General features: G+C 36.2%; 2 long non-coding RNA genes across 2 annotated transcripts in view; one reads left to right on the top strand and one right to left on the bottom strand.

The window, feature by feature from the left end:
• Window positions 1-23,042, bottom strand: part of LOC140520482 (uncharacterized) — an 84,509-nt gene that overhangs the window by 14,346 nt on the left and 47,121 nt on the right. The window lies entirely within an intron of this gene.
• Window positions 3,671-21,394, top strand: LOC140520483 (uncharacterized). Its single transcript, XR_011972522.1, has 2 exons — window positions 3,671-7,273; window positions 15,283-21,394. It is a non-coding gene; the product is annotated as an uncharacterized lncRNA (long non-coding RNA).

The raw sequence follows: 23,042 nt of genomic DNA, 5'->3' as shown, positions 1-23,042 counted from the left end.
AGCTTTGGATACCAAGGTGATGCTATTTTCCCATTATTTTGCTGCTGCTGAAACTATCACTTATAAAGGTTATTACCCAGCAGTCCAGGGCACCACTGTTTTCCCCATTATCTTATTACCTATTGACCAAATGTCACTTTCCTCATCATTGCATTTTAAAGTTAAGGACTTGAGTGGTTGCAAGAAAAAAATCAAACAAGTCAGTGAAAATTTAGAGCAATATCTAATGAGGATGTGGTTGAATGGGGTGAACTAGTTTTGTCAGTTGCAAAGCTCCGTTGACTGGAAGAACTCACAGATGATTTGCTTTTGCAAAATTAATTAAATCCACTGGCTCTATATGGGGATCACCTTATACCTCCTTTCAGGTAGGCAAAGTGAGGAATCCTATACAATTGACCTCATGTAGATGATTTCTCTCTAAAGTCAATTCCCAGATGGAGGACAACAAAGGATAATTGGAAATATTAAAGAGATGGGTGTGGTGGATTAGATTTATTTATTGAATTTCATGGTTCCCCATTTCTTATGACCAGCCTGTTTTAGGTACAATTGGATTATATCTTTTGGGAAGACTCCCCCTCCTCCACCAAAGCCTCAGGTTTTCGCCTCCAGATCACTTTATGAGCATTGGTAGATCATTGCAGGTGGTTATACCATACACTCATATGGCTGCTATTCATTTGGCAGAAACCTGAAAGAGGCCCCAGTTCCTGAAGGCATTGAAGTCCTCGATTATATCAGTGATCTAATTCTGCCTGGGATAAATGAGGCCATAGTGGCAGAAGCCTGAGATCAAATGGTAGAGAGTTTAGTATGGGAGATTAACCCAAAGAAAATTCAGGGTCCAACTGTTCAGTTAAGTTTTTAGGGTGATGTTAATAAGCTGTTGATACTTGTTCCTTCACAAGTTATAAAGGAACTTCAAAGGCTTATTGGATTCTTCAGTTTAAAGTGTCAGTATTCTTCTTCTGAATATTTTATGGCTACTATTTATCAAAATTACTCATTAGAATGCCCACTCTGAGCAGGGAATAAAATTGGTTTTAATTTTGGATGATTTAGAGGTAATTGCCTATCAGTCTTTCCCTTTGTGCCAGTATGAGTCTATAGGAACCTATTTCCTGGATGATTAGACTGAGTAGAATATTTGGCCACCAGCAAGGGGTGTCCAGATTCAATGACCATTGGACTTCTGGAGTTATAAACTCACTGAAGTAGCCATTCCTTATATTATGTTCAAGGAACAGTTGCTTTCCGGTTATTGGACTTTGATTGCTATTAATAAGATGAGATAGGGCCACATGATTAACTTTTTTTCTGTAATTGCCTATCATGAGTTGGGCAATACAAGATGGGTTTTATAACAAGATGGATAGGGCACAAAAGACTTCCATTGTCAAATAGAGATGACAAATAAAAGATTATGCTAATCTGAGTCCTCAGGGATCAGTGCCCTTTTTGAACAAGTTATAACATTATTAGAGCCTGAGAGCTCCAGTTCTTCCCTCCCAATGGGCCTTAGCTCTTGAGGAATATCATTTGGTTTGGTTTACAAATGATTCTATCTGTTATGAGAAAGATGTGTACAACTTGACTTTGACAGTTATTTACCCAGTGACTAGAGATACTTGAAGAGATAGGGGTCCTGGCAAGTCTTGTCTGGCTTGTGAGAGAAAGCCTTGAAGGACAAGGCAGATAACATTTTTATTTATACTGATTCCCTATTGTAGAATATGGGTTTGGTTTAGTGGAATTGGAGCTAGGAAGAGTGTAATAGCACAATTTAAAACTGTCCAGTTTGGGTTCTGGACCAATGGAAGAGTTTTGTTTGTATTTCTTACAATCTACAACTGTTCGTGGGTTTTTAGTCAACAAACATTCACAAATAACTCCTACACATCAGCCATTGTGCTAAGTGCTGAGAATGCCTATCAAAGACATCATATGCCCTCCATTGAACTGAATAACTAGACTTGTACCTTCACAAGAACAAATATTTTAATGATGAAAGGTACCCCTGAAAATTTCTAGGACTTTATCAGCAAAGGGTGGGAAGTAGTGGGGAGCATGGGTGGGCTCTTGAACTGTTTCACCTGTTGTAGCCATAGCCCTTCTTTCCTCCCCAACCTTGCTTGGATCAACTATTTCTGGTGTTCTAAAAGCTTTCTGATTTGAATTATAAAAGGAGTGGCTTGGTGGTAGGGGCAGTCAGGAACATTTTCCTGAGTTTAAATGACTACAGGGCACTTTCTTCCATTTTTCACAGTAGAGGGAAAGTTGTGCTATCCTTTGTTATTTCTGCATTACAGGTTTTAAAATTTCAACTATTAAAATAATTTTAATTGGATTGTATGGTTCAATGGTACCTATTACATTGAAATACAAACAAAAAACCTTGAACTTGGTGAAGTAAGCCAATTTTGACTTAGCCTACAATAGGGAGTAATGTTTAATAAACCTAGAAAGCGAAGTTGGAGCCAGATTGTTAAAAGCTTTAAATGTTGAACAGAAGAGTTAATATTTGATCCTAGAGCTAATAGGAAATCGCTAGATTCTGTTGAGAAGTAAAAGAACTGTGTTTCAAGACCATGAGTGTTATAACTGAGTGACGGATGAATTAGAGCAGGGAGAAACTTAAGACATGGAGGCCAGTTAGAAGCCATTTGCAATAGTACAGACAAAAGGTGTTTAGGATCTGAATTAGGATGGTGGTCCTATGAATGGAGAGGAAACGAATATAAAAGAATTTATGGATATAGAAACTGCAAATTTTTAAAAGTAGAATGAACTGCTTTGGAAGGTTGTGAGTTCTCCCCACCTAGAAGTCTTTGAGAAAAGAAGAAATGGCCATTTGCTATCAATGTTGTAAAATGAGAATTTTGTGCAGGTCTTCTATGGTCTTCCTTATCTTTTTCAACTAAGAGGTTCTTTGATTTTGTGAGTCACTGATGTGCTTTAATTTGAATAGAGTAAAAAATAAATCTGCCTTAATATAACTTCCACCCATTGATTCATGTTCTATCCTCTGAAACAATGGTGTCGAAATTCAATAGAAACGGGCCACTAAACCATACATAAAGATCCCTCTGGGCCTCATATTATCTTAGTTTTAAAGTATAATGTCATCTACAATTTATTCTACTTTTATTTGTTTTAGTAAATATTTCCCAATTACATTTTATTTGGTTTAGGTTGTACTCAGGAATGTTGTGAGCCACCTGCAGTGGCCTGCAGGTTATATGTCTGACACCTCTGCTTTAGGTGAACTATGAAAGTTTTTACTTTTTATAGCTATATTGAGATGAAGTCTCTTGTAACAGTAAAGAGGTCAGAGTCACTGGCCTGAAGAGTATGTGAGGATAAGTAAGAAATAAGAAAGGGTAAAAAGGGGTCAGATTTTGAAAGGCTTTGAATGCCAAACAGAGGATCTTATTTTTGCCCTTGAAAGTAGTAGGAGGCTATTGGAGCTTACTGAGTGTGTGGGTGTACATACACGCATGCATGTGTGCACTTATATGTGTGAGAGAGAGACAGAGATAGAGACAGAAAGATAGAGAGAGATAGAGAGAGACAGAGAGACAGAGAGAGACAGAGAGATAGAGAAAGAGAAACAGAGAGAGACAGAGACAGAGAGAGATAGAGAAAGAGAGATACAGAGAGACAGAAGGGGAGAGGGGGGGGAGAAGGAGAGAGAGAGATGGTCAGACCTATACTTTCCTTTGACTGCTGAACAGGCATTGTAATTGTATTGTAATGGGGAGTGACCTGAGGCAGCATTTCAGAAAAAAGACTCTTCTGAGAGTGCAGGTGTGAGGACCTAAACTAGGGTGATAATTGCGTCAAAAGAAAAAACTTCAATATATACAAGAGATGTAACAAAGGTAAAGTTGACAGGATTTGGCAACAGAATGGATTTGGGAGTTGAAAAAGTTGGTTGTAAGCCTGGGTGACTATCGGTACAATCCACAATAATAGCTCAATAAGGAAGATGAGGGAGTTTTAAAGGAAAAACAATGAGTTCAGTTTGAAAATGTTGAGTTTAAGGTGTCTATGTACAGCTAGGTTGCCAGCAGGCAAACGGAGATGGGAATTTGAAGTTAGAAGAGAGGTTAAGGATGGATAAGCAGACAAGAAAATCATCATCATAGAGGTGATAACTGAATCCATGGGAGCTGATGAGATGAAGTCTAATAGTGTAGAGGGGAAAAAAGAGGATATTGCTTAAAAAAATTAGAACCGCATTTGCCTGTTATCAGTCTACTGAGACTTTTTTCATTTTCCTTGATTCCTTTTATTTCTTACATTTTTATCATAAATTTAATCATCAGCAAAACAATCATTTTAAAATGTAAAGAACAAATGATAATTATATATAAAACCAAAAACTCTTCCTATGTGTTTTTAAAAAGTGTATATTCAATTCAATATGATAGTAATAGAATTGCCATATTTGTATCCACTTCTGCACTTCATTTTGTTTCATTCTTTGTATTTTTTCATGTTTTATTGATTTTTTTCTCTTTTTTAAAAATCTGTATCACTATTTACAATTTATACTCTTACGCTTACCTTCCCCAGATAGAAGCTTGGTCTTGCAAACAAACAAACCAAAACAAGCAGCATTTTACTTTTGTTAATCAAAACAGATCCACATATTGGCCATTTCTGAAAATGACTCATTCTCTATCTCCAGGCAATCACCTTTCAGCCAAGAGGTGGGAGACATGATTCATCTTCAGGGTTTTGAAGTCAAGATTATTCATTGCTTTGATAACAGTTCTGAAGGCTTTCACAGTTCTTTTCCATTACATTATTCTAATCATCTTGAATTTTTCTCCCAGTTCTGCTAATTTCACTTTGCATAAGTTCACCTACGCTTTCTCAAGTTTTTTTCTGAATTTTTCATATTCGTCATTTCTCATAGCACAATAATATTCCATTGTATTCACACATCACAATTTGTTCTGCCAGTTCCTAATTGATGGGCATCCATTTTGTTTTTAGTTCTTTGCTACAAATAAAAGAATTATTATAATTTTTTTTTGGTATAAGTGGTCTTTTTTCTTCTTTCTTTGAACTCTTCGGTGTGTTGCCAAATAATGGTATCACTGAGTCAAATAGTACAGTTAAGTGAATTTTGAGGCATGGTCCTGAATTGTTTTCCAGAACGGTTGGACCAATTCATGGCTCCACCAATAGTGCATCAGTATGCCTACCTTTCAATAGCTCCTATGATAACTGTCATCTTTGCCAAACTGATGGTTTAAGGTATGATCTTGGAATTATTTCAGTTTGTGTTTGTCTTATTATTAATTTGTAGCATTTTTTATATTGTGACTGACAGCTTTCATTTTAGAAATATTGCTTATTTCTTTTGACTACTTATCAATTAAGAAATAGCTTTTGTTCTTATATATGTTTCAATTATCAACACATTTTGCATATTGGAACTTTATCAGAGATACTACAAAGACTTTTCTCTAGTGAATTGTTTTCTTCATATAATTGTATTGATTCTGTTTGTTCAAAAGCTATTTGCATTATAATAATCAAAATTATTGCTGCCTCCCTAACCTGGAATTTACTGGCTAGATTGTTTTCTCAAAGACCAAGCCTTAAAACCAATTCACTCTGGAGCCCATAGGAGTCCCTGCCTTCCTAGCTCAGAGTGAATGTAAATAGTAACTCTTTCTCTTTTGCCCAGCAACCCTGAGAGTCTTCTGCTCCCAGTTTTATTTACTTATTGATTGATTGATTAAATGGATTCACTTCTTAAAGAGGTCTATTTACTGACTGGACATTACCTCACTCAAAATGAAAACCTGAAAAGCCTTTAGCTTAAAAGGTATAGGGTCTCCCATTGCATCCTGGGCCATCTCCAGTCCTGATGAATATCTGGCCACTGGCCCCAGACAGCTCTGGAGGAGAAAGTGAGGCTGGTGACCTTACACAATCCTCCCTCACTCAAATTAATCAGGTGCAAGTCATGTCATCATCTCCCTGATGTCCTGGTACTCTTTGAGAATGAAGGACAAACACAACCTGTGATTTTGCTGGGTCAAAGGGAATGCAGTTTGGTAACTTTAAGAAAGGAATGTAAGAAAATTTTTTGTTTAAGAAAAGATTTTTTTTTTCTGAATGAGAAGTAAATCAAGAAAATGACAGTAAAACAGTATTTTCTTCTGATGCCTGGCAAGGCTCAACACTGGGATGCAGGCAGATACCTGGTCACATGATCATGTCCATGTCCTTGACACTCAGAAGCAAAATGGAGAGTGCCAGGTAGACCCTCATTGGTTACAGTTCAAAATTGCTTTCCAGAATGGCCAAACTCATTTACAACTTCAAAAACAGTGCTTCAATTGTATAGTTTCCCACAGCCTCTCCAGCATTTGTCATTTTCCCATTTTTGTCAATCTTGTTAGTCTAGTGGGTATGAAGTGGGACCTCAGAGTGCTTGCTTTGTTATTTTCTGTATTCCTTCTTGTTGGGTTTTTTAATGCTTTTCGGTGGGGTTAACTGATTTCTTGGATTTTCTTTCTATCCTGCTACTTTGCTTAAGTTATTCATTGTTTCAATTAATTTCAGTCAAATCTTTTGGTGCCCCTAAGTAAACTACCATGAGGCAGGTGCTGGTGCAGTGGTTAGAGCACTGAAGGAAAACATGAGTTCAAATATGACTTCAGAGACTTACTAGCTGTGTGATCCTGGGCAAGTTGCTAAACTTCTGTTTGCCTCATTTTCTTCAACTTTAAAATGAGAATAATGAAAAAATAATGATAATAACACCTACCTTGCAGTTGTTATAAGAATCAAATAGCACTTAGCACAGTGCCTGGCATGTAACTGCTTTATAAATGCTTATTCCCTTCCCCTTATTATAAATCTTATCTACTAATATCAAAATTTCCATTTGTCTATGCTTATTGCCACGAAACTCTGCAGATCTGTTTATTTCTTCCAGTGTATTCATTGCTCGATGTTACAATTCATCTTGGTTTGGAAACAGATATTGCATCCTGGGTCATCGCCAGTCATCCTGATGAATATCTGGTCACTGGATTCAGATGGCTCTGGAGGAGAAGTGAGGTGGTGACCTGCACAGCCCTCCCTCACTCAAAACAAAGTCAAGTGCAAGTCATGTCACCATTTCTCTGATGGCATGGTTTTCTTCCACAATGAAGGATGAACGCACACAAAACACACACAATTTAAAGCATGTAAATGCTTCCATGACCTTCTTTTCGTTGATGGGCTTTAATCATTCCAGGTAAGGATGTTTCTCCTTAATGGAGAAGATGGAAGCCAATTAAAAGATACAGCGATTTACCTCTTCTGTGATTCAGTTAAATCTAGCAAACTTGTATTAAGCACTGTCAGCACACCAAGACTCTGTAGTTACAACAGCAAAGACAAAACAGTTTACTTTCTACTGGGGATGGGGTAGATAAAATATGTGCATTGATTCATATATGTATTTATATTCCTGCCATCTAGCAATGAGCTTTGCACAGAGTCTATGCTTATGAGTCAATGAATTTAATTGAACTGAATTCTCCCTTAGTGTATGTTTGAGTGTGACTTATCGCAGCTTTCTCAAAACGTTTGCCTCTCTTTCCTCCCTCTTCTCTTTCTGATTCATAATACTGATAAATAATAATTTATTGTTGTTCAGTTGTGTCTGACTCTTCATCAGACCCCATCTGCGATTTTCTTGGCAAAGATACTTGGAGCGCTTTGCCATTTCCTTCTCTAGTAAATTAACTCAAAAAGAGGTTAAGTGACTTGTCCAGGGTCACGGTATCTGAAACTACTTTTGAATTCTGCTTCTAGATCCAGTGCTCTGTCCACTGAGCCACCTTACAGACTCCTACGTAATAATACTTTGCATTTTATATAGCACTTTGGGACCTGTAAAACAAAGTAGTGCAAGTGTTTCCCCATTTCATAAATGCATATTAATACGAAGAAGCAAGAGAGAGTAGATATCATGTATATTATCTTCCAGGAACAGAAGGGTTAAATATCTCTCCAAGACTCCCAAACCAAGTTGAACCAAATCCAAGTAAAGAATTTGGTTCCGGTTCCAGCTCCAGATACTTCCCTTCTGACTTTTGCTATGCTCACCAACAACTTGACCTAATGGTAAGTTACTTACAAGTGCAAAAAGACCCAGCTGCAGAAACTTTTCTGGCTTTTATTTTTTTGAGCTTAAAAAATAAGTCATCTTGGTTTTGCTAGATCTCCACCAGAGGAAACAGTTGAAAATAATTCAAAAGGTGGAAGATGGGGGAATGGTTTTAAATAGCAAACCATCAAAGCAATAGGTTTTGCTAAATTCCCAATTTGAAAGTGGGTAACTTGCCCTGTACTTATTTAGGGCATAGAAACTCACCAAGTGAGTTGACTGTGACAACAGGGGGCACCCTTATGCCAACAGATGACTGTGGCTGTGCCCTTTGGGACTCTTCAGTATGTTTCCTATTTTCTGACTGGTCTTTTCAAGTTCTGCCTACATATCCTATGGAAGTAAAATAGCAACCCCGTGATTATGTGATGCTGGATATGCTGCTATCTGCCCTTGGTGACTGTTGAGCATGCTCTTTTATGATCCTTGTAGATCACCAAGGTTTCACAAACTTTCAATAAATTATTTCCTATAATTCTGAGCATTAGGATTAGCAAAGTGCAGACCACTTCAGGTTAACTAACCCCTGCATGATCTGGGTCAGAAATGCGCTTAAAAGGCAAACTCTGGTTTTGATAGTCTGGAGCAGTGGTGTCAAACTCAGATAGAAACTGAGACCACCAGACCATACCTAGGATCTCTGCAAGTCACATATTATCTTACAAAGCCATGTACTAACATTATCTAGGTTCTATTGTATTGTATTTTAATTTATTTTGTTAAATATTCCCCAATTACATTTTAATCTTGTTAAACCTGCACTTAGGAGTGTCCTGTGAACTTCTGGAGAGGAGTATTGGGGAAAAACAAAAAGAAACCAACATTGGACTGAGTATCAGGAGATATAGAGGCTGAAATCCAAAGCTCTGCCATCAATTAACTCTAGGTAGGGCAAATTGCCTCTTTGTGTCCTTATTTCCTCATCTGTAAAGTGAGAGTTAGACTAAATGATCTCCAAGGTCCGTAGCTAAAACTAGTTGTCCAAATCTAAAATTAGATTCCATAAAATAATTAGAGCTGATACACCAATAAAACTTCAAGCTTTATCATGCCTTGATGCCCAACACCTTTTCTGTTTTTTGGGAGTCTTAGAAATGAAAGCCACTGTTTGAGGAGAGCTTAATGCTACAATATTGAAAGAAAAGATGTCCTAGCTTCATTGATGAATATGAGGAATTGGAAAATAGTTTGGGAAATGTGGATTAGTTGACATTCTATCTAAGATACATGTAATATTAGAAAATTTTCTCTTTATTGCATTGTGTTCTAAGCCAGACTCATAATAATACTTGGTTGCACAGTGACTAGCACATTGGACTTGGAGTCAGAAAAAGCTGAAATCGAACGAACAGTTGTATGACCCTGGGAAAGTTACTTTTAACCTTTCAGCCTCATTTTTCTCATCTGTAAAATGGTGATGATATTAGCATCTATCTCTCGGGGTTGTTGTGAGAATCACATGATATATTTTACCTGTAAACATTAAAGTGCTGTAGAAATACCAGTAATTAATAATAATTATAATTATGTACTTATAGATGAAAAATTCTCATACACCAAACAGAGACTCCAAATGGCTTGGAGAACTCAACAAACAAATTTCACTAAAATTAGACCATTATAAAAAACTGAACTGTTACTTACAATTTCCTGGGCATAACATTGGTTTATAGAAACATAAACAGTTTTTAATAGATATTGCCTTAGTAAAGATTCAAACTACATGGAGGGAAAAGCTTTCAGAATATAGAGATCAAGCAGAGGAGTTCAAAATCATGTGGAAATGAATGAAGTCTATTGCATCCAAGTTGTCCTGTCTCCTACTGGTACTGTGCCAAAGATACTTTTAGTGAAAATGAGAGGATCTCATAATATTTTTTTACTAAGCTACAAAAAAGCAGTGTTTTATCTATTTGTGCAACAATTAACAAAATATTCAGAATAAAAATATAATGATAGGAGAGTGATTTGTCACAGGACTATTTCTATATAAGCTCCATTTGAAAAGATAAAAATAAGAAGATAGTGGTCGCTCATACTTAGCTAGCTCTTTAAGGTTCACAAAGTGCTATCCATATGTGATTTGAGTCCAAGGACTTCAAGATAGGTGCTATTATTATTCCCATTTAACACTGAAGAAAAAACTAAGACACAAAGACTTCTTTCCAGGCTTTTGAAGGGTCACTCCAGAGTCAAACTAGAATTTTTTGTTTCTAGAGCAAGTGAAAGATTCCCTCTTTTGAAGAGACGAGCAAGGCACAGCTCCCATCAGGGTAGGGGGACACCAGTGGTCCCTAGACATTTCTTTGGCTTACTATTTTAAAAGTCATTGTTGAAGAGAGCAGGAGAGAATTTGGAATTCAAATTTTTAAAAAAAAATTTTATAAACAGATAAGCAAAAATAAATGGGTAGCAATTGTTGAATGTCACCTATGAGAAGATGTGAAGTAACCACCATAAGAACTGGAAGTTCTTTCATAGGTTACCTGTAGATAGAACATTTATTAAGCCCTTATGTTCTAGGCATTGCACTAAGTGTTGAGAATACAAATATATTCAAAAAAAAGATGATTCCTGGCCTAAAGGAATAAAAGTTGTAATGTGGGAAGGGAACACATAAAAGGGAAGTGAAAAGAAACTTGGAAGGGTGTGCAGTGGTATCATAAGTTTAATGCTGGAAGAGTGTTAGGAACCATCTAAGCTAACTACTTTCAGTTTAAAAAATTAAGAAATTGGGACCCAAAATGTTTAACTGACTTAGCCAAAATAAAATAAGTAAGAAGTCAGAGCTAAGTATCTAACTTGAGTTCCTTATTTCCAAATATAGTACTCTTTCTGTTCTATCACGCTGTCCGCTTTGGGACTAAGATTTCTAGGAACCGGTGACAATAGCCTTCGTTACATAACTAGCACGTAGTCTGCCTCACCCTGGTGGCTCCTTCCCCACCCTCCTTCTCTGAACACTCAAAAGAGTGTTCAATAGAATGTATAATAACACATTCTAACATTTCAGAAAAACACCCAACGTTCAGGTTTATCCTGAGGTCATTGGGTAAGTGGTTACAAAGCTCCTAGAATATCTGTTAAAGGATATGAATTGTGTCTGTGCTTCATGGGGAAAAACCGTATTTCATATTTGTCTTTTCTCATGGTACCTAGCTAAGCAGAATAGACTGAAAGGTCAGATCAGCAAATCCACTGTGGTTTGACAGAATTGTAGGCAGAGTCAAACAGTATTAATGGAACAAATTAGCTTTGCAAATAACTAAAATAATTTCGATTAAGCTCATAAGTGATTTTTGGGAGTAGAGGGATATATATATATATGTATATATATATATATACATATATATATATGTATATATATATATACATATATATATATGTACACACACACACACACACACACATATATATATACACATGTACATACATATGTATATTTATATGTCTGTGCATGTATCTATATCACCTAGAATTAAAAGTAATGGTTCTGTGAACTGTAGTTGTCACTTCTAATGATATATTTCTGTCAATTCTACCCAACAGCCAGATTTTACTGAACCTTTCAGAATTTGTGTTCATTTGGAAATGTTCTCACCTACCATTTTATTTCAAAATAGCATAATAATTTGAGTAAAATAATTAGAGGTTTAGAGTCATGGAAACCTGAGTTCAGATTATCTATGTGATAACAGGCAAAACTACCTTACCTTATCTGAGGTTCAATTTCTCCATATGTAAAACAGAGATAAAAATACCTATTGTGTAGCTACCATATGATTGTTCATGAACATCAAATGGAATACTATACATAAAGTATTTCACAAACCTTAAAAGGCTGTGTATGTGATAATGACAAATTGAATTACAAATAGTATTTAATGGAGTACTGAAAACCCTTCAAGAGACTACCAAATGTCAAAAACAGGACTTGTTTCAAAAGTGGCTATGGAAAAAAAAGAAGCCAGCAATTGCCAAACAGTGGAGAAGAAATTGACCGCACTTCATTCAATTAGGCTACTCTTGAGCACACACCAAGGGTTTGGGAGTTAAAGGAAGTGGAAATTTGGGATGAAATATATTCCACAAATAATTTAAGGAGAGTTGGCCACCCTTTTTGCATTGAAAATTTAGATCGAATCTGATTTCAATGATAATAAAAGGAAGGGAATGTGACAAAATTTTTCTCTCAATTAAATCAACACATTCTGCAGCATTTGGCTTTGCAAGAAAAACAGAATTCAACAATATGCTTGTAAATCCTCTGGTCATGGATATTGTTCAGTTGAATGGCCTTTGTCCTCAATTTGATAGGCAAGCCTAGAATACCGTGTTCCCTGGTAAAATTTCAATAGCTTTTTTTTTTTCCAACTTCTGAATCTGGAAGCCGAGAAATATGTAATTAAAAAAAGAAAACACTGAAAAAAACATTCCTCTTTCCTTATCCCCTGACTTTCTTTGAACTTTGAGAATACTGTGGGTTTCTTTCCCCTTCAGGGAAAGAAGTCTGGTTTGATTTCTAAGGAAAGGATTCTTATGTACACAGAATCACAGATTGTCAGAGATGGATGAGAAATCAAAGGGCAAGAAATCTAACCAGTACCTGAACAGCTGTCCCTTCTAAAACATATCAATTAAGCAGTCATTATGCAGTTTTAGCTTGATAATTCCCAGTGAGAGGAAAACTCTTGCCTCCCAAGTTAGTAGAGTTCTAATTACTTGAATTTTTTTCTTCAAAACAAATCTCTGTCTGCCTGTCTTACAACTTCTACCCATTTTCTTAGAAACTAAGTAGAAAAAAAGTTAAATCCTTCTTCAATATGGCAGCCCTTGAAATACGTGGCATGTTATAATGACCTACTCCATCAATTTTTCTCTTCCCAAGACTAACCATTGTCAGTTTCTTAAACTGATCTACGTATGACACATTCTCTCGACTGCTCATCATCCCCCTGCATATTCTGGTATGTCAATGTCCTTAAAAATGTATTCCTAGAATTGAATACTACTCCAAATATGGTCTGACAACAGCAAAGTACAGTGGGACTATTACTTTCCTTCATTTGAATATTATTCATTTCTTAATGTAACCTAAGGCAGAATTCGCTTTTCTTTCTACTATTGACTGATATTGACCTTGATTCTGTTAAAGGACCAACTCTTTTAAAAAGTAATTATTTATTAATATCTTTTAGTTCTTATATCACCTATGTTTCCTCTTGTACCTCTCTTTCCAGTCCCTCCCAGGAAGACATTGCTTCTAATATAGAAAGAAAAAAGAGGGAGAAACACCTTACTCCTCTGCCCTGACCACGCTAATCAACAAATTGAAAAAGTGATGTTATGTGCAACCTCCAATGCTGATGCAAATATGTAGGGGAAGAAAGTCCACATCTGGGGACAAAGCTTTGTGATGATGGCTTTGCAACCTTCAGTTCAATCACTGTATTGTTAATTTCTTTCTAATTATGTGATTGTTAGCATACATACTGCTTTACTGGTTCTGCTGTTGTCTATTTTTAAAACTTGGAAATTTTCTTAATTCTTGTACTGTATTACTCAGACTCTTAAATTCATATATTTTTCACCATGAAAGAGCCATGATACTGAAATTATTTCTGTATGTTGCATTTTTATGGTCAGTCACATTGGATTATATGGAATTCATATGTTCTTTGAAAGTTTTGTCTTTTACTTTTCTGCTAAATTTTCTTCTACTTCTGAATTTTTGGGTTCTAATTCAGTCATTATTTTTTAAGAGCCTTTACTACTTTGAAGAGATTGTTCCATCATGTATTCTTTGTATGTTTTATTTGTTTATGATTTAAAGGGTTTGATTCCCAATCTAATTTCCATCATATCTTTTAAAAGTATTATTTTCATTCTTCTACACAGACTACTGAGGCTAGGTATCCTCAGTCTCCTCCAGATAGAGGGACAGGGACTATCTGAGACCCTGTCTTGGGTTATCTCTACCAGGATAATGATTTACTATTGATGGATTTCTATCCCCCTTTCTCTTGGTATTGGCTCTCCCTTCTACTCTGACTGTCTCTCTGCTGTCACATCTTTCTCCTTATTCCTGAGTGCATTCCTTTTTTTTTTTTTTTTTTGGAGTGACTGGACATGAACAATTCTTTCTGCTTTTTTTTTGCATGTGAGGAATTTAGAATGAGTCATTGTCATGTCTATGGGGTTGCTGGGTGGGTGAGGAGAACCAGGTAGGAACTATAGTATTCTAATCATGAAACTCAAGTTTGTCAGGTTGTTTATATTGGCTATGCCTGCCATGTGAGGAGGCCTGGGGACTGTGTATGTGGGGATATAAGTGGGAGCTTTTATTATTTCAGGTCTCCAGTATTATTTCATAAGGCTTTTTACTGTATACAGTGTTTTTTTTTCTTCTTATCTTTTGGACACAGCTTCAATTACTATTGATTTGGCACATTTTTCTTTCTTTTGAAGTTGTTAGATTAGGGGAATTATGATGAAAACAACTACTCTACCATCTATCTCATTGACCATATGATATTCAAATGTTTTTTTGTCAGCAGTCATTAGGTACTCTCTCTTCCTGACCCACAGGCTATACTTTAGGTCATTCAAATGTTATTTTGAGCCACTATTTTATTAATCAGTTGCCCAGATCTTTATCATCATTGCTTTGTATGTATAGGCATATGGAGACTATTTCTTTATGGTGTGCACCCAGGGAATTTCATTCATTTATTTTTAAGGGGAAAAATTTGTTGATTACTCAATTATAATATACATTATTTTTATTTATCAAACCAACTAAGAAAACTTGAAATATAATTAAAAAAACTTAACAACTAAACTTCACATTAAAAAAATACAAACTTTATAAGGGCATCCTTTTAATAAAACCCATCCCTTTGCCCTAAAATACAGAAAAAAATTTCCAGTCTTACCTATTTGGCTAAAAAGGTAAAATTCCAACTGTTCCCTTTGCCCTATACTTTCTTTTCATAGAAGGCTGATAGTAAAGCTTAAGGACTGATGACTAGATACTATTTTGTTTTAATGTAAGATTTTATCTGTTTTTTTCCCTTACCTGTGCCTATTAGGTCCCCAAGGATATATGGTATTGGACTGAGTCATGGAAAATAAAATAGTAAATGGAGTCATAGGGGTAAGAAAACAAGTTCAACTGATTTATCCTTAATCAATCTGTGTGACTTTTTGGAGTCTCTGGATGGGAGGGAAGATCTCTTAGGAATGAAAGTAAGCAAGCAGAAGACCTGACCTGTACAGGAATCAGTCTCTGGGAAGCAGAAAGGGGCACATAATAGGTGAGGCAGAGCCTTTGGAAGAGTCTGGAATGCGTTAGAGTTGGAGTTTTTAACTGGGGTCCCTAGACTCCCAATAGGTCTGCCAATAGATTGCTGGGGTCCATGAACTTGGAAAGAAAAACAATAATATCTTTATTTTCACTAACTTCTAGTTGAAAGGTAGGTGAAATAATTCTGAGAGGTCCAGAAACTTCAGGAAACTGACAAAGGGGATTGTATTTAAAAAAAAAAGTTAAGAACTACTTTAGTAGAGGATCTAGACAGAGAGGTAAACAAATCAGTAGAAGGTCCAGCTTTCTCTTGTACCCCAGTCTTAAAAAAGCAGTATAATGATAATGAGTGGGAAGCCAAAGAAGGTTGCAGTAATAGCAGTGGTTGTGGCTACAAGTGAATATCTACAGAGACTGGGATAACCTCTTCTAGCATTGAGAGATGAGGGATAGGGGAGAAGGTAGATAACTGGGTCTGAGATAAAATCACACCTCCGACATTTACTAGTTATGTGACCCTAGGGAAGTCATTTACCATCTCTGCAGCCTAGTTTCTTCATCCATAAAAGGTGAGATTTGGACTTGATGACCTCATAGACTCATCTGAGCTCTAAACTTATGATCCTATGATCCCAAGATGTCCCACAATGATGACACGACTGCCACCATATTAGTTATGCTTGAATTCACCTTGAACATTAGGTAAGCATGCCTATGATAGGACTTTGGAAGGATAATAACTGATACCTTAGGGATGTTTCAGGGAGCCTATAACTGACTTAAGCTTTTGTTTGGATTTATTATACACTGTCTTTGGGAAGGAGAGCTGGGGTCTCTTCCTAGTTCTAACCTAGGTATTTCCTACTACTTATTAGTTATGGTACCTTGAGTAAGTGACAATCTCTTTAGCCCTTAGTTGCCTCTTCTGTAAAATGTAAACAGTGGCTTATCCAACTGAGGGTATTAAGGTAGGGTGATTTAATTTTAGAGGTGGAAGAATTTTAAAGATAATTCAGTCTAACCCCTTAATTTTTACAGAATGAAAGAAAGAAGGCCATGATAGCTGAAGTAACTTGTTTCATAGCAAGTCAGCGGCAGAGCTGAGGCTAGATGCAATATGAACCGACTTCCCATTGCACAAAGTGCTTTTTCTTTCAGGGGTAACTTTAGTCCTGTTGTATCATTCTCTTCAAGGTCTGCCTTCCTAAGGTTTTTACATCACGCTCTAGGTAAGCATAGTTTTTGGATCTGCTTTCCTTTCCATCACACCCAAGACAGGTAACATCTGTGGCTACCTATAGCTTCTAGGTGTAAGGTCTTGTCCTTATCAATACTCCTTGTAGCCCTCCTTGCCTTCACTTCCCTCCTTCCCCTAGCCACATACAACTGTCTCGCCCCTACCTAGGACTACTCCACCCAAGGACAAACTTCAGTGGACAATGATAACCCACCTGAACTCATTCCTTTAGTAGTTAACATATTTCCACTCTGTCCTACTTACCCCATTCCAGTGATTCTAAATGTTTCACTGATATTTAAAACCTGTCAAGTTTTCTCAGCTGACTGCTCCTTTATTCCTATCCTTCTCAACCTAATTGTCCCTTCCCCCCAACCGAGCTCCCATTCTAAACCTATTCAACCCTCCCACTGTATTTTCTCGAATGCCTATTCCTTAGGTATCAAACTATATTTTCATCTTAAACCTTTTCTTTCCTTTTTTACTCCCTCCATCTTCATGCACTCACTGAGACCTGGCTCCTTCCTGATGACGGTTTTTCCTAGATATCCTTTCCAACACTGTTTGCATTATTACTAGGTTCCCTGGTCTTGGTGGGGAAGTTCTTTGTTCCCCATTGATACTTTTTCTCTGCTTCTGCCAGTATTACCCAGTAACCTCTGCTCCTTTGTGGTTCTTTCAATGAATACCTTTTGCCTAATCAGGATTCTGGGAGCTGTTGTCTACTGACTTCCAGAATATTCTTTTTCTCAATGAGTTCAGTTCTTGGTTCACAGTCTTTTTCTCCTATCTACTCTTGCCTTCATACTAGGGAACTTCAGCATATTCTCTCAAATATAATAATCTGTCAGTTCCTCAAGTTGCTCATTTTCCATGAACTATTCCTCCACTCCCACTACAATTACAAAGAGAAATAGTCAAAACTTTGGTCTTGCCATCACAGTCAAGTGTTCCACATCCATGTTCATGAATTCTGAAAATCTTTTATTTGAATATAATCTGTTGTCATGCCACCTCTTCCTTTGCCTTACAATTCCAATACCCTTTGGTCCAGCAATATCACTTTTAGGGCTGTATCACAAAGAGATCATAAAAATGGGAAAAGCACCCATATGTACAAAAATATTTATAGCAACTCTTTTCATGGTGACCAAGAACTGGAAATAGAGAGGATACCCATCAACTGGGGAATGACTGAGCAAGCTGTGGTTTATGAATGTAATGGAATACCATTGTGCTGTAAGAAATGACGAACAGGTAGACTTCAGAAAAACCTGGAAAGACTTACATGAACTGATGCTAAATGAAGTGAGCAGATCCAGGAAAACATTATACACAGTAATAGCCATAGAGTGTAAGGATTATTTTTTTTTATATACTTAGCCCTTCACAGAAATGCAAGGACCTAAAATATTTCCGAAGGACTCAATGCAAAATGCCATCCATATCCAGAGAAAGAACTATGAAGTCGAAACATAGAATGAAACAGACTATTTTCCCTTTTGTTTTGTTTTTCTCATTATTTGTCCATTCATTTTAATTCTTCTATGCAATGTGACTAATGTGAAAATGGGTTTAATAGGAATATATGTGTAGAGACCATATAAGATTGCATGCCATCTTGGGGAGGGAGGAGGGAGAAAATTTGGAACTCATGGAAGTGATTGTTGAAAACTAAAAACAAATAAATTTTGGGGAAAAAAGAAGTTGGAAAAAATCAAGAAATTATATTGAATGGGTCCACTACTAATTCAACTTACATAATCTAAACTGGGCCCTCACTGCTACAAGACAACCGTTTTACACATCCCTAATCAATTGACTATCACACTACAGTAGCTTTTCTGAACTTTTTCATTTCTCCTCAAATTGCCAGTAGCTTCCCCTTCTGCACCTCTGAGAAGAGAATTTCAGCTCATATTTCACTGAAAAAATTGAAGCTATCAGCAGAGAGCTCTGTCTTCTCCCCTCTTCTTCATCTCACATCACTCAGATACTTTCTGTTACTATCTCCTCTTTCTCCCTTTTTTCATGGGAAGAAGGAACCTTCCTGTTTGCCAAGGTCAACCCCTCTACATGCACAAGTCATCCCATTTCTTTCCATCTTCTCTACCCTCCCATAATTGCATTTTTTCCACTTTTCTTCAATCTGTCTATTGACTGCTTCCTTACTGTCTACAAACATCCCCATGTTTCTTGCATTCTCACAAAACAATTCTCACTTATTCCATCCATCCCTGCTATGCATTCTCCTACATTCCTCCTCCTTTCTTTACCTAAAGTCCTCAAGGTGGCTATCTACAATAACAATTTCCACATCCTTTCCTTTTGCTGTCTTCACAGCCTTTTGCAGTCTGGCTCTGATCTCATCATTCAATCTAAACTACTCTCTCCAAAGTTCCTGAGTGGTTTTTAAGTGGCCAAATATAATTCCCCTTTCTTAGTTCTGATCCTTCTTGACCTCTTAACAACCTTTGTTTTTGTGATACTTTTATTTTTTGAGATATTCTTACTACTTTTTCCTGGTTCTTCTATGTATAGATGGCTTGTTCTCTGTCTCCTTTCCTGGATTTTTATCCAGGCCATTTCTGCTAATAGTGGGAGGTCCTCTAGGAGTTTCCTGGGTGCTCTTCTTTTTGTCCTCTATACAATTTTGTCAGGTGATCTCATCAGCCCCCATGGTTTCATTTTTATTATCTCTATGCAGAATTCTATTTCAATTGAAGCAAGTCAGCAAACATTTATTTAGCATCTAATGCTATCTGCTGGGGATACAAAGAAAGGTTGCCTTCAATGAGCCCAATTTCTTTTTCATGATACACACACAAACACACACACATATGTATATATATCCATATTAGCTATGTTGCAAAAAAGTAGCAAGAAAAATGAAGTGAAAAAGTATGCTTCAATCTGTACTGAGAACTCATCAGTTCTCTTTCTGAAGGGGCATAGTATTTGTCATCATGTGTCCTTTGGAATTGTCTTGGATCATTGTATTAATGAAGATAGCTTAGTCTTTCACAGTTGATCATGACTACAATACAGATATTACTGTGTACAACATTCTCATGATTCTGCGCATTCCACTTGGCAACTGTTCATATAAGTCCTCCCAAGTTTTTGTGAAACCATCCTATTCTTTGTATCTTATTTGTTCAACCGTTCTGCAGTTGATGGGAGTTCCCTTAATATCCAATTCTTTTCCACCACAAAAAAGAGTTGCTATAAATATTTTTGAACAAAGGGGTCTTTTCCACTATTCTTTGATCTCTTTGGAACATCAGTGGAGCTCTTAACACAATATATAATTGAGTAAAATAGCACCTAACAATTGCTTTACTTTCATCTTCCTTAGTGGCACATTCACTCTTCATTTTTCATACTGATCATTGATTTTTTTTTCTTTTTTGAAATCAAGTTAACCAATGGTTTATCTATTTTACTTTATTTGGTACAGTAAATAGAGTGCTGGGCCTCCAGTCAGGAAGACTCATCTTCTTGAGTTCAAATCTGGCCTCAGACAACAACTATGTGATTCTTGGCAAGTCATTTTATCTTGTTCTTCATCTGTGAAAGAAGCTGGAGGAGAACTTGGCAAACCATTCTAGTATCTCTTCCAAGAAACACCAAATGGTATCACAAAGAATCAACCATGACTGAAAATAACTGAACAACAAAAGCTTTATTTATTATTTCATTTTTTACTTTTAATTTTTATTCTCTCCTTTGATTTTCAGGATTTTCATTTTGGTATTTAATTGGGAAATTTTACTTTGTTATTTTTCTATTTTTTTAGTTGTATACTCAATTCATTGATCTGCTTTTTCTCTCTCTAACTGATGTAGATGTTTAGAGATATAGATTTTTCCCCTAAGTACTGCTTGGCTGAATCCCACAAATTTTGGTATGTCCTTTCATTGTTGTCATTCTCTTTAATGAAATTATTATTGTTTCTAGGAATTTTTCTTTGACCCATTCATTTTTAGGCTTAGATTATTTAGTTTTCAATTAATTTTTTATCTCTGCTTCTCCAACTCTTTATTGAATATAATTTTATTGCATTATGATCTGTAAAGGGTACATTTAATGTTTCTGCCTTTCTGCATTTGTTTGTGGGGTTTCATGGCCTGATACATGGTCAGTTCTTTTGAAAGTGCCATGTGTAGCTGAGAAAAAGTCTATTTCCATTAAGTTTTCCCCAGAGATCTATAATTTCTAACTTTTCCTCTTCTTAACCTCTTACTTATTTATTTTCTGCTTAGATTTATCTAGCTCTGAGGGGGAAATTGAAGCCCTCTGCTAGTATAGCTTTACTGTCTACTTCCTTTTATAATTCATCTAACATTTCTTTAGGAATTTGGATGCTATGCCATTTGGTGCCTATGTGTTTAGTATTGATATTACTTCATTGTTTATGGTGTCTTTTAGCAAGATGTAGTTTCCCTCTTATCTCTTTTAATTAGGTCTACTTTTGCCTTTTCTTTATCTGAGATAATGATTACTAACCCTGCATTTTTTTACTTCAGCTGAAGCATGGTAGATTTTGCTTTTGTTCATGTTGTTCTTCAATCATTTCTGTCATGTCTGATTCTAGCTTTTATTTTAGCCTAGTGTTTGTCTTTCTGTTTCAAGTCTGTTTCTTATAAAAAAAACAAAACCAAAAACAATTGTTGGATTCTGGTTTCTAATCCTTTCTTCTATCTGGTTCTGTGTTATGGGTGAATTCATTCCATTCCCATCCACAGTTAGGATTACTATCTGTACATTTTCTTCTATCCTATTTTTCTCTATTTATCCTTCTTTCTCTCTCTTTTTTTGCCCTCCACCTCTTTGAAAGCCTGTTTTGCTTCTGACCACTACCTTAATCTTCCTTCCCCTTTATCATTCTCTCCCTTATCCCAAATTCCTGACTGCTTGCAATATTTTCTCATTGAATTGGAAGCTCTGGAATTTGGCTATAACATTCCTGAGAATTTTAATTTTGAGATCTCTTGCAGGAGGTGATTAGTGGATTCTTTCAATTTCTATTTTACCATCTTAATCTAAGATACTGAGGCAATTTTCTTTTATAATTTTTGAAATATGAGGTCTAAGCTCTTTTTTGACTTCCAGGGAGGTCAGCAATTCTTAAATTATGTCTCCTTGTTCTATTTTCTTGGTCAGTTGTTTTTTTCAATGAGATCATTCACATTTTCTTTTTTTTATTCATTCTTTTGACTTTGTTTTATTGTTTCTTAATGTTTCATGAAGTCATTAACTTCCACTAGCTCAATTCTAATTTTTAGGGAAATATTTTCTTCAGGGCACTTTTGTACATTTTCTTTCCACTTGACTGCCTCTGCTTTTTAAAGACTTCTTTTCTTCAGTGAATTTTTGTTTCTCTTTTGCCATTAGGCCAATTCTGTTTTTTAGGGTGTTATTTTCTTCCATATTTTTTATTCCTCTTTTATCAAGGTGTTGACTCTCTTCAGAATCTTCTTGCATCACTCTTTTCTTTTCCAATTTTTCCTCTACCACTGTTATCTCTCTCCCTTCCTCTCTCTCTTTTTAAAATAACTCCCCCAGGAATTCTTGTTGGGTTTGAGTACACTTTGCATATTCCTTTTAGGCTTTGCTTGTAGTTGTTATCACATTATTGTCTTTTTCTAAGCTTATATTTTGGTCTTCCCCTGTTATTGTAGTAGCTTTTTAAGGCTATTTTGTTGTTTTTGTTATTTTCTCATTTTATCAGCCTACTTCTTGAATTTGAACTTTATATTAAAGTTGGGCTTTGCTCAATTGGGGGTGGAGAGGCACTGTACCAAGCTTCAGGCTTTTTTGTGAGGGTATTTTCAGAGGTAGTTATGGAGGTCTATAAGATTTTGGTGCTTCCAATGCCATGTTATCCTAGTAGAGGTGTGGCCACTGCTCTTCTAGTCTGCAGTTTTGTCTTTACCAAAAGAACTCAAGGAATGCTTTGACTTTGATCAGACATTGAAGATGCCAAATTCATTCACTGCACCTGGGAAAATCAGGACATAGAAATGAGGAGGGAAAAAATTCTAGGATTTTAGGGCAGCTGGAGAAAAGTAATAAAATCAGGAAATGGAGTATCTTATGTAAGGGATAGCAAGGGGTACAATGCTGTGCTATTAGAGAGTATGTAGAAGAAAGTAAAGTATAAGAAAACTCAAAAGGTGGAAGAAGGGGGTTAAACTGAGAAGGGTTTTAAAAGACAAACAGAATTTTATAATTGCTCATTGCAGTAACAGGAAATCACTGGAGTTTATTGAAGGGGATGTGACATGGTCAGTCTTGTGCTTTAG

Source organism: Notamacropus eugenii, chromosome 1, assembly GCF_028372415.1.
Source record: "Notamacropus eugenii isolate mMacEug1 chromosome 1, mMacEug1.pri_v2, whole genome shotgun sequence".
In the NCBI taxonomy this organism is placed as follows: Eukaryota; Metazoa; Chordata; class Mammalia; order Diprotodontia; family Macropodidae; genus Notamacropus; species Notamacropus eugenii.
Note: the sequence above shows the minus strand (reverse complement) of the source record. Positions and strands in the feature narration are given on the sequence as shown.